This window comes from Elephas maximus, chromosome X (genome assembly GCF_024166365.1).
Source record: "Elephas maximus indicus isolate mEleMax1 chromosome X, mEleMax1 primary haplotype, whole genome shotgun sequence".
NCBI classification, from domain to species: Eukaryota; Metazoa; Chordata; class Mammalia; order Proboscidea; family Elephantidae; genus Elephas; species Elephas maximus.
Genome location: NC_064846.1, coordinates 46,842,655 through 46,855,393, shown reverse-complemented (window position 1 = coordinate 46,855,393; position 12,739 = coordinate 46,842,655). Strand labels below are relative to the sequence as shown.

The window sequence follows — 12,739 nt, the reverse complement described above, 5'->3', positions numbered from 1 at the left end:
CATAGAATGAGTTCAAGAGTATTCCGTCCTTTTCTATGCTCTGAAAGAGCTTTAGTAGTATTGGTGTTAGCTCTTCTCTGAAAGTTTGGTAGAATTCTCCAGAGAAGCCATCCAGGACAAGACTTTTTTTGGTTGGGATTTTTTTTTTTTACCTCTTCAGTCTCTTGTTATGAGTTGGCTTAGTTTTTCCACCTCAGTTTGCGCTAGTTTAGGTAGTAGTGTGTTTCTAGAAATTTGCCCATTTCCTCTAGGTTTTCAAATTTGTTAGAGTACAATTTTTCATAGTATTCTGTTATGATCTTTTTTATTTCAGTTGGGTCTGTTGTGATATCACCTATCTCATTTCTTATTTGGGTTCTTTGCTTCCTCTCCTGTTTTTCTTTGGTCAGTTTGGCCAAAGGTTTGTTGATTTTGTTGATCTTTTCAAAGAACTAAATTTTGGTCTTGCTGATTCTTTCTATTGTTTATCTACTCTCTATTTCATTTATTTCTGCTCTAATCTTTACTATTTCCTTTCTTCTAGTCCTGGTGGGCTTCTTTTGCTGCTCTGTATTTGTTTGAATTGTATGGTTAATGTTTTGATTTTGGCCCTTTCTTCTTCTCTGATGTGTGTGCTTATTGCTATAAATTGACCTCTGAGCACTGCTTTTGCTGTGTCCCAAAGATTTTGGTAAGATGTGTTTCATTCTCATGTGATTCTATGCATTTCTTCATTCTATCTCTGATTTCTTCTATAACCTAGTTGTTTTTAAGCAAGGTGGTGTTAAGTTTCCAAGTACTTGATTTTTTTCCTTGCTGTTTCTGTTACTGATGTCTACTTTTATGGTATTATGATCCGAGAAGCAGCTTTGTATTATTTCAATGTTTTGACTTCTGTTAAGGCTTGCTCTGTGGCTTAAGTGTGGTCTATTCTGGAGAATGTTCCACGTGCATTGGAAAAGAATGCATACTTAGCTGCTGTTGGGTGGATTGTTTTATATATGCCTTTTCTGGGTGGTTTATGAGGTCAAGTTGGTTGGTTGTGACATTTAAATTTTCCATATCTTTACTGAGTCTCTTTCTAGATGTTTTGTCCTTCACCGAAAGTGATGTGTTGAAGTCTCCTACTATTATTGTGGAGCTGTCTATTTCTCTTTCAAATGCTGTTAGTTTGTTTTATGTATTTTGGAGCCCTGTCATTGGGTGCATATATATTTATTATGGTTATGTCCTCCTGGTGTATGGACCCTTTAATCATTATATAGTGTCCTTCTTTATCCTTTGTGGGGGATTTCGCTCTAAAGTCTATTTTATTGGAGATTAATATTGCCACTCCTGCTCTTTATTGGTTGCTGTTTGCTTGATATATATTTTTTTCCATCCTTTGAGTTTTAGTTTATGTCTTTGTGTCTAGGGTGTGTCTCTTGTAGACAGCATATGGATGGGTCATGTTTTTTTAATCACTTTTCTACTCTCTGTCTCTTTACTGGTACATTTAGGCCATTTACATTCAGTGTAATTACTTATAGGTATGAGTTTACTGCTGTCATGTTGATATATTTTCTTGTGTGTGTGGTGTTGACAGTTTCTTTGTTCCACATAATTTTCTGTTCTAAGTTCTTTTTGTTTATATATTTTCATCTCTTTCATCATTGTTGGTTTTGTGTTTGCTGAGTTGTTATGCTTTTCTTGAAATTTACCTTTATTTTTCTAAGTTTAAACCAGTCTTTCATTTTTTAATACCACCTTAACTTCCTCTCTATGGAGGCTCTATGACTATACTGTTTATTCCCTATTTTTTGTTTTGACGTTGTCATTGTTTACATATTGACATCTCCAGTTTCCTACTTTCAGTCTTTTAGCTTTGATTTGTTTTTGTGAATTTCCTATCTGGGTTGATAACTGGTTGATGTGTCCTGTGTCCTAGTCTTGGATTGTTGTCTGATGTTTTTGGTTCTCTAACCAGAGGACTCCCTTTAGTAATTTTTGAACTTTTGGTCTGGCTTTTACAAATTCCCTTAATTTCTGTTTATCTGTAAATGACCTAATCTTGCCATCATATTTGAGAGACAACTTTGCTGGGTATATAATTCTTGGCTGGCATTTTTTTTTCTTTCAAGGCTTTATATATGTCATCCCATTGCCTTCTTGCCTGCGTGGCTTCTGGTGAGTGTCAGAGCTTAGTCTTATTGGTTCTCCTTTGTAGGTGACTTTTTGTTTATTCCTAGCTGCTCTCAAGATTCTTTCTTTGTCTTTGGTTATAGCAAATTGAGTATGACATGACTTGGCAAATTTCTTTTGGGGTCTACCCTGTATAGGTTTCTTTGAGCTTCTTAGATAGATATCTTCTCATCTTTCATGATATTAGGGAAATTTTCTGCAAGCAAATCTTCAACAATTCTCTCTGAGTTTTCTGTTATCCCTCTCCCCCCAATTCTAGTATTCTGATCATTCATAGGTTTTGCCTCTTTATAGTATCCCACATAATTCTTAGACTTTCTTCATTTCTTTTTGTTTTCCCCATTCTTTTTTCTGATATTTCCTCAAATAAATTGGTCTCAAGGGATTTATCTTCAATCTCACTAATTCTGACTTGCACTGTCTCAGTTCTGCTCCCATGACCTTCTATTGAGTTGTCAAATTCTGAAATTTTATTGTTAATCTTTTGGATTTCTAGATGCTCTCTCTGTATGTTTCCTGGCAGCCTGTTTATTCTGTCATTTTGTTTCTTGTACTGCTTTCTTCAATTCTTCTATCACTTTGTGTGTTCCTTGGCTTGGTCTCAGTTTTGCCTAATCTCCTTCCTGATCTCTTGGAAAGCTCTGTATATTAATCTTTTAAATTCTTTCTCAGGTAGTTCCATTATCTTATCTTCTCTGGAAGGTTTTCTGGTTCTTTATTTTGGTTGCTTGCTGGAACCATCTTGTCCTGCTTCTTTATGTGATTTGATATTGCTGTCTCCAAGGCACCAGTAAGTTATATTTATTTATTGTATTATTGCTTACCGCATCTTGTATTTTGTTTTGTTTTGATATACCCAAGGAGGCTAGGTATGTGAGCTACTTTGGTTGTTAGCATCATTGAAGCTCTCATGTCCTATCTCAAGGTGGTCAGAGCAGCTACTAGGTGTATGAGCCCAGAGTCTTTTTACTGTTCTATAGGGGTGTCTGGGTCATCAGTCACCAAGTGTGTGGTGCAGTTTCTCCCCTACAGTCTTAGGTGGGTAGGGCTGTGTGAGGGTGTTCAGAGCAGGCACAGTTCTCTGGTTGCAGTGGGGGGGTGATGTGTGGGGCAAGGTAGGGGCTGATGGCTGCCCCCATGTGCCTGGTTGGAGGGCATGTCCCTATCCCCTGGAGTGTGTAGTGGGGGTGGTAGTGCAGCTGGTCCTTAGGGGCCTGATGTCATTGGTTGGAGGGATTGAGAGGCACCGCTAGTTCTCAGATCCCTGTTATGGATGGCTAGATGGAGTGGGTGGGACCACCAGCCTTCAGGCCCCCAGTGTGGGTGGGCGAGGCCTCTTCCTAGGGGGTGGGGTGGTGTCAAATGTCACAAATCTGCATATTCCCCTTGACTGCTGCAGGTGAAAATAAACTTCAGGTGTATGCCCTGCTGCTCTGTGCTAATGAGGTATGTGGTGTTGAAATGGTGCACAAGAGACTGGGTGGGGATGAGAGGTGCTGAAAGTCCATGGACCCTGTATGCCAGTGGCTGGACAAAGGGGCAGGGCCCCCTGACTGGCCCTGGGTTCCCAGCTTGCGGGGCATTGTGTTATTGAGTGCTGTGGGACTGGTGTTGGAGTGGGGTGGGGTGTGGGTGAGGGAAAAAAGTGCTTCTCCGCTGTGAAGCTCTTGGGGGGAGGGATTATTTTGCCAGTGTGCGTGGTAGGTTGAGAGCTTGCACTTAAGTTTTGCAGGTCTGATGTCACTCCTATTTCATTCTGGAGGTACGTGCAGATTCACTGCTGCTTGGCTGCACCAGATGTGATGAGCCTTGGCTTGAGATGTTGCTGCTTGCCTCAGCCTGTGTGCACTGTAAAGACTCAGCTAGCATGGCACCAGTGAATCCATGGTCTGTATTTCCCCATTTTCACTGCTTTTGAATTGTCTCCCCTTCACCTGCCTCTCAGTCTGATTCTTCAGCTTTGTTTTTGATGATTAGTGTTCCTAGAATGTCATATATATTTGATTGGCTTGTTTTTCAGGTCGTTGTTTTAACAGGGATGACAGGAAGTGTTTGACTATTCTGCCATCCTGGCCCTGCCTCCTATCCATTCATCCCTTGATGGGTACTTAGGTTGTTTCCATCTTTTTGCTATTGTGAAAAACGCTGCAATGAACATGGGTGTGCATATGTCTATTCATGTGACAGCTTTTATTTCTCTAGGATATATTTCTAGGAGTGGGGTTGCTGGATCTTGTGCCATTTCTATTTCTAGCTTTTTAATGACACGCCATATCATTTTCTAAAGTGATTGTACCATTTTACATTTCCAACAAGAGTATATGAGAATTCTAATCTCCCCCACAACCTCACCAGCATTTTTTGTTTTCTGAATTTGTGATCAGTGCCATTGTTTCAGGAGGTAAATGGTATCTTATCATGGTTTTGATTTGCATATCTCTAATGGCTAATGATCACAAGCATCTTTTCATGTATTTGTTGGCTGCCGGAATGTCCTCTTTGGTGAAGTGTCTGTTTATGTCCTTTGCCCATTTTGTGACTGGGTTACTTTACTTCTTATTGTTGAGTTGTTGAAGTTTTCTATATACTTTAGAGATTAAACCTTTATCAGATATATCATTGCCAAAGGATTTTTTTTTCCAGTCTATAGGTTCTCTTTTTACTCTCTTAGAAAAGCCTTTTGATGGACATAAGTATTTTATTTTTAGGAGGTCCCAGTAATCTACTTTATCTTTTGGAGTTTATGCATCTTTAGTTGTGCTTGATACTTTATTTATGTCATAAATTAGGGCCCCTAGCATTATCCCTAAGTTTTCTTTCATGATCTTTATAGATTTAGGTTTTACATTTAGGTCTTTGATCTATTTTGATTTAGTTTTTGTGTACGGTGTGAAGTATGGATCCTGTTTCATTTTTCTGCAAATGGATATCCAGTTTTACCAGCACTATTTGTTGAAGAGACTGTCTCTTCCCCATTTAATGGACTGTGACCCTTTGTCGAAGATCATGTGCCCATTGGTGGTCTACAAGTTTTTCAAGGCTGTGACCTTTTAGAAGCAGATTTCCAGGCCTTACTTCCAAGGCACCTCTGGGTGGGTTTGAACCAACAATTTTTCAGTTAGCAGTCCAGCGCTTAACCATCTGCATCACCCAGGGGCTCCTGTGGATGTACTTAATGCTACTAATTTGTACACTTTAAAATGGTGAATTGTATATTATGTGTACTTTACCACAAAAAAAAAACCCTTGACTATTTACCCTAGGGTGTGAAAAAAAAAAAAACCGGAGGAGCAAAAAAGAGCCCTTTACATGATTAATGTAACACTGGCTGTCACAGACACAGGTACAGAAATAGTCATAGACATAGAACCACTTTTATATAAATGTATGGGATGGAAGGAAAGGAGGACACAGTGTGAAGATAGGTTAGCGTTTACAAACCAAAAAAGAGATTCAGAGTGGTTGAGTGACTTGCAACCCTCACTCTAAACTGCCAAAGTCCAAGTTCCACGTACCCATCTCATCTTACACTGTCTGTTTCTACTACAGTATGGGGTTGTGTAATGCAGATTTTTTCAGATACAAGTGATAAATAAAAGAATGATGGTATAAAATGGAAATTGCATTGGTTCATACATGATTTTTCCCACCAAATCAGTATTTTGCACCACCAAGTAACAGCAGCTGAATGCAAAGCACAGTAACACAACTGAAAATCAGCAAGCCATGGAGGAATACAGTGCTGTACACTATTCTCATTCAACCCACTTTCTTCTTCTTGGCTCAGTTTAGCCACATGCTCTGTCCTGTAAGTGCTTATTACATGATCCTCCCTAATGTTTGTGCATTTTTCTCATGTCTATAACTCAGTTATAAAGTGGCCTCAACCCTTCCTTATACCCCCTTCCTTCAAGTTAATGTCACTATTTTAAAAGGTAGAGGCTATATTTACTGTACTGTAATATTTCTGTATTTATTATAAGTTTAAGCTATCTTTTTAAACTATGTTAGTATTTTATTAGTATAGTTGAATTTTTAGTATTCTGCTTACAAAGTTGCGTGGGTTTTGAATGGTTTCCCCCAATCCTATTTTTCCTTAAGTCCTGTTATTTTTCACTGTACAATTGTGCAGAATGTGAAGATTTTCAGGAATGTACATAATGCAGTATAGCAGAAATGCCTATATTCACTAGCTAGCTCACAACCCAAGTACTGTTGAGAGGGGAATGGCACAGGGCTTCCAGCTTTCTCCTTACAGGAACACAGAATACATAATGCATCACTGAAAAGGTAATTCCCTTAACCTACCCTGAATTTAAGACAGTAGGATGAGGGATGACTCTCTTGGCAAAAGCGCATTGTCACTGTCCCCATTAAAACCACACCAAGGAGCTAAACTTCTTCATGCGTGGCAGAAAGGGAACACTGTGGTTCTTTAGGAACCAGATAAAATCAGACATTTGCAAATTTTGTAACAGCTCTTTCATGACCCAGTAATATTGGAACACCTCCAAAAGAACTCAAATTTATCAATTCTTTATAGCAATTCTTAGTGGAATATCACCAAGAAAACCTCTTAGATAATACCATGATTTGGACTCCTAATCACTATAAAAACCTTCTTTCGTTGACAAAACCATATATAAAGAACAAAATGAAGTAAATCATGTTCTTTACCCCTTCTTTACCATTCCATTCCCACAAAAAAGAAGATATGGAATTTCATTCCTCCAAATATATAACTGTCAGGACTTTATAGAGTCCTATTTAGAGGACGGTATGGATTTAATGACCTTTAGGACTCCTGTGCAGTCCTGACTTCTCCATGAAGAATGTTTTAGCCTTCATGTAGCACCAGTCTCCTTGGGCTCAGTAGATCCCCATCATATGTGACCAGGTAAAGAGGTAAAGGAAAACTTTACCTCTTCCATGGAGAACTGGAGAAGTGCTGATTAAATTTTTTTCATTTTTTCTTCATGGGAATAAGTACAGATTTCTCTCATAATCCTGAAAAAACAATCTACATACTCTGATTTTCATAGGTTAGCAAGAGTTGTAGGAGACGGCCTCAAATGCAGGTGGGCATTTTGGAAATTTCAGGAGTAGGAGGTTTAAAAAGCAGGAACCTTGGAAAACACAGCAACAATTAGGGAGAGATGGTGTCTCCTCTAATGGAAGATGAGCTCTAAGCATGACAAGTAGGGCCTTTCCACTGAGTCCATCACTACACAGATGAACCTTCACCTAAGTCAATACTGCTGGAGAAGAGTATGTAAAACCACTAACTTGGCTTGCTTTTTTTGCTTTCTCTTTTTGATACAGTGCTTGTTCATAATCTTGGCTTTAAATATTCTATTTTCAAGTGAGGACATTTTCATCACAGTGCCTTCCATTGGCATAAGACAGAACATCAGATTCCCCTCCTTTGAGCAAACACTTTTGTGGCCCTGAAGGCATGAGTTTCCTCATGCCTAATAATCACTGGGGTGAAAGAAATACAGAGGAGTCATTGCATCCATTGCCCCGTCTCAAAGACAGACTGTGGCAACCCTGTATCAGATGGGTGGGTACCTTTTTATCTCCAGATATATCCAGTAAGGAGACTACAACTCTCCTTAGTTATTTATTTTAAGATTTAACAAACGCTATGTCCCAAAGTTCTTTCTTTTACCGAACTCCATTCTTCTCTTGTTTTATCTTCAATAGAAAGAAAGAATATCTGGTTGCATTTTGGCTCAGTATGGCAGAGAGAACACATGAGAAATCACCCTGGTCCAAACAATGAAGAATGATAGATGAAATGTGAAAACTAATAAAAGTTAACACTTTAAAACTGCAAAATCATGCTCGGAAACAAAAGGAAACCCTTCATGGAATAAAAATAGAAGAAAAGTACAGCAATAAATGGGGGATACAGCCTTATGGTCCCCTGGCAGCTGGGGCTGTATACAGAGACTTGGGGCTAGATAGCTGAGCAGGAGCTACACCCTGCAAGTGACTTCCTGTGTGAAGTTGGTGATTAGGGTCACACTTCTCACCTGTAAACAGGGGAGGACATAGCTCAGTCCACCTACGGTTATTACCTAAAACTCACTATTTGCCTGAGGTAGATAGCTGAAGCTGAGGTCCTGGTCCGAGATCAATATCTGGGACGTGCACTACACAAGAAAACAGAGGTAGAAACAGGCCATCAGGCATGAGAGAGGACAAGCTGAAACACTAATATATGACCTGTTTTAGAGCAGAGTAAACTACAAGGCCTGAAACAACACCCCACAAGAATGGTCTCATGTAAGAGAAAACCCCATGGATGATGAGCTCTCAAACAAAAATTTCAGAAAGCAAAAGGAAATTCAGAACTAAGAAAAGCTGTCCAGAAACCCAACAAAAATGAAAATTCACATCTGAATAAAATATATAAATATTAGAACAATCTGAAAAGGACTTTTAATAAACGTTCAAGTACTTTAAAGAAATAAAGAAGAGAACAAGGTCCCAAGAAAGAAAAGCAGAAATTTATGAAACAGTAACATGTAGATATAAAAAGAATCTATTAGAAAGTATATTTATTGAAAATAAAACAACAAACAAAATCCAACAGATAGACTAAAATGCCAGATGGTGTGAAAAAGCCAGAGAAAAAAATTCATGAATTGGAGGACAAAATTGAAGCAATATATCATTATGAAGATTACACCAAGATGAAAAAAAAATAAAGCAGACATCAAAAGACATAAGAAATAAATTAAATGAGATGCAGTAACTTAAGCCAAATACAACTTTGAGAATGAGAAAAAAGACTGAATGAGAGAGGTATTCTTCACAAAATAATGATTACAAATTGAGGTGAGATATGAGTCCTTAGGTAGAAAACATCATGCACTTAGCGGGCTAAATAAAAATAAATTGCACCAAAAAGTTAAACGTATAATTACCATATGACCCAGCAACCCCAATCCTAGGCATATAATCAGAAATGAAGGCAGGAACACAAATAGAAACCTGTATACAAATGTTCATTGCAGCACTTCTCACAATAGCTAAAAGATGGAAACAACTGAAATGTCCATCAAAAGATGAATGGATAAGCAAAATGTGGCATATACATACAATGAAATATTATGCTGCTGTAAAGAGAAGTGAAGTTCTGATGCATGCCACAACATGGATGAAATCTGAAAATATTATGCCGAGTGAAATAAGTCAGTCACAAAAGGACAAATACTGTATGATCTCACTTAAACAAAATAGTAAAATATACAGGAAGCAAAGATTATTTATGGATATCAGGGGTTTTGGGGGGAGCAGGAGGAGTTTTTGTTTGGGGGTATTGGATTTATATTAATGGTGGTAGAATGTTTTGCCTGAGGATAGTGATAATGGTGGCACAACATGAAAATGTAATCAATGTCACTGAGTTATAAACATGGAAACTGTGTTGGCAGATGTTTTGGTGTGTATGTTTTCACCATATTAAGATAAATAAATAAATAAGTTGTACATCCATACACCTCATTGTGAAACTAAAATGCATCTAAGAAAAAAATAAAATCTTAAAAGCTAGAAAACATATTACATAGAAAAGAACTATAATCAAACAGCAGACTTCGTATCAGCAAAAAAAAAAGAAGTCAACAAACCATGAAGTAATATCTTCAAAGTGCTGTGGGAAAATAAACATGGACCTAAAATTTTATACCTAACCAAACTACCATTAGAGAACGAGGGCAAAATACAGACATTTTTGCGTATAAGGAAACTAGTACTACTACCCACAGAAAGAGGTGTCAAAGCTTATAGTTAACAAGAAGAAAAATGAATTCACGAAGTGAGATGCTAGAACAAGAAGGAAAAGAAAATAAATAGCTGGTTTCTATACTCCATACAATGAGCTTTTCATGTCTTAAAGACACTGGTGTTTATTTCTTTCAATTATCTCTTTTCTGGGATTTATGATTTCAATTCTTATAACACTTTTTTTTCTCTTAAAATAACTTCTGGCTTATAGTTTTCCTTTTCCCCAATACTTGCTTCCTGTGTAGGCAGCTAGGGTGAGAGATAGCCATACTTCACTCTATGCTCTTTCACTCTATCCTTTTTCTAGGTCATGCCTTAACCTCCTTCCCAGGGAAGAACAATCTTTATGTTTTAGTTTACACAAGTTCGTATGACATTAAATCAGTTTTAGGGAATTCCGGGAAAGAAAGACTTTTTTACAAGGTACCAAGCAGGTTTAAAAACCAACACAACAGAGAACTCCTGAGGGAGCGGGAGAGCAGTGGGATGCAGACCCCAAATTCTCGTAAAAAAAAAGAAAAACAGACTTAATGGTCTGACTGAGACTAGAAGGACCCCGGAGGTCATGGTCTCCAGACCTTCTGTTAGCCCAAGACAGGAATCATCCCCAAAGCCAACTCTTCAGAGAGGGTCTGGACTGGACTATGGGACAGAAAATGATACTGGTGAAAAGTGAGCTTCTTGGATCAAGTAGACACATGAGACTATGTGGGCAGCTCCTGTCTGGAGGGGAGATGAGAAGGCAGAGAGGGACAGAAGCTGGCTGAATGGACACAGGTTATGAGAGGGGGAGAGAGCGAGGGAGGAAGAGGGGTTTTTCACTAATTAGATAGTAGATAAGAACTATTTCAGGTGAAGGGAAAGACAACACACAATATAGGATAGGTCAGCACAACTGGACTAAACCAAAAGCAAAGAGGTTTCCTGAAGAAACTAAATGCTTCAAAGGCCAGCGTAGCAGAGGCAGGGGTTTGGGGACCATGGTTTCAGGGGACATCTACGTCAACTGGCATAATAAAATCTGTTCCGAAAACATTATGCATCCAACTTTGAGGAGTAGTGTCTGGGGTCTTAAACACTAGCAAGTGGCCATCTAAGATGTATCAATTGGTCTCAACCAACCTGGATCAAAGGAGAATGAAGAACACCAAGGACACAAGGTAATTACGAGCCCAAGAGACAGAAAGGGCCACATAAACCAGAGACTACATCAGCCTGAGACCAGAAGAACTCGATGGTGCCCGGCTATAACCGATGACTGCCCTGACAGGGAACACAACAGAGAACCCCTGAGGGAGGAGGAGAGCAGTGGGATGCAGACCCCAAATTCTCGTAAAAAGACCAGACTTAATGGTCTGACTGAGACTGGAAGGACCCTGGAGGTCATGGTCCCTAGACCTTCTGTTAGCCCAAGACAGGAACCATTCCCAAAGCCAACTCTTCAGACAGGGATTAGACTGGACTATAAGATAGAAAATGATACTGGTGAAGAGTGAGCTTCTTGAATCAAGTAGACACATGAGACTATGTGGGCAGCTCCTGTCTGGAGAAGAGACGAGAGGGCAGAGGGGGCAGAAGCTGCCCGAATGGACACGAAAATAGAGAGTGGAGGGAAGGAGTGTGCTGTCTCATTAGAGGGAGAGCAGCTAGGAGTATGTAGCAAGGTGTATATAAGTTTTTGTGTGAGAGACTGACTTTATTTGTAAACTTTCATTTAAAGCATGAGAAAAATTATAACAAACAAACAAAAAAAGCTCTCCAGAGTATCCTCTTCATCAGAAACTTTACTTCTATTTGCCAGGCCCCTTCCCATAACACACTCTTGTAATCCACTTTAAGTAGAAGAAGGAAATATATACATACAAAAATTGTAGACTCACTTAAGGATTCATTCCAAAAAGTAACTTTTAGTTCAGTCATATGTCCAGTCAATCCCTTTAAACATGTTATTATCTTTAAGCATATACTATCATCACCAATACTCAGAATGATAAACTTGTGATATGACATGATCTTTTGCCATCTGGGAAAGAGGCCTCTATGTTCATTAAAGTGTATTTGCTGATGCAGGGAAATTTATTAAACCGTTATAAAGATGGTGACAAAAAGGATTTGGAGGTTTATTCATTAAACAAAAAATCCATTCCTGAAACATTTCAGTTAACTGAGTTTTCACTGAACTTCATTCCTAGCCTCATTCCTATCATTTTTCCCTGGCACTTTCAGTTCCTCTCTTCTAAGTCCTGGAGGTTCCTCACTGCTTAGAAAAGCACCATCTGTGTCCTAGACTTGTGATTCTTCACCATTGTGGAATTATGTATACCCTTTAGGAATACCAATAAAGCTATGGATGCTCTATAGAAATTTGCATGTATACATATTTACACCAAAAATTGCAAACGATTTTAAAGGGCTCACTGACCCCGTAAAGTCCACCAATGCACTCCAAGTCAGAAACCCCCATTCTAGAGGGATATAAAATTGACTTACTGGACTACAAGGCTTCTACTTTCTAGAGCCCAAGACTATCACTTAGCTTTTCCTATGACTGCTGTTGGGCCCACAGGCATCCCCCAAATTATTCCATATTTACATACCTTTGGTGTTTGAGCCAGGTCCCAATCATATCTGAACAAAATGTCATTGAGGGAGGCCCTGCCTCAGACAAACATCCCAGCCACAAACCTTGAAAGTAGACGTCGTCGTAACAGCCTTGTGAAAAAGTTTCTGCCTGGCTTCCCCTTAGAGTTGCTCTTAACAATGTGTACATAATAACTGTACA

General features: G+C 38.8%; 1 protein-coding gene across 6 annotated transcripts in view; it reads right to left on the bottom strand.

Moving 5' to 3' along the window:
* CHRDL1 (chordin like 1) overlaps nt 1–12,739 on the bottom strand; it is a 152,478-nt gene that overhangs the window by 107,368 nt on the left and 32,371 nt on the right. The window lies entirely within an intron of this gene.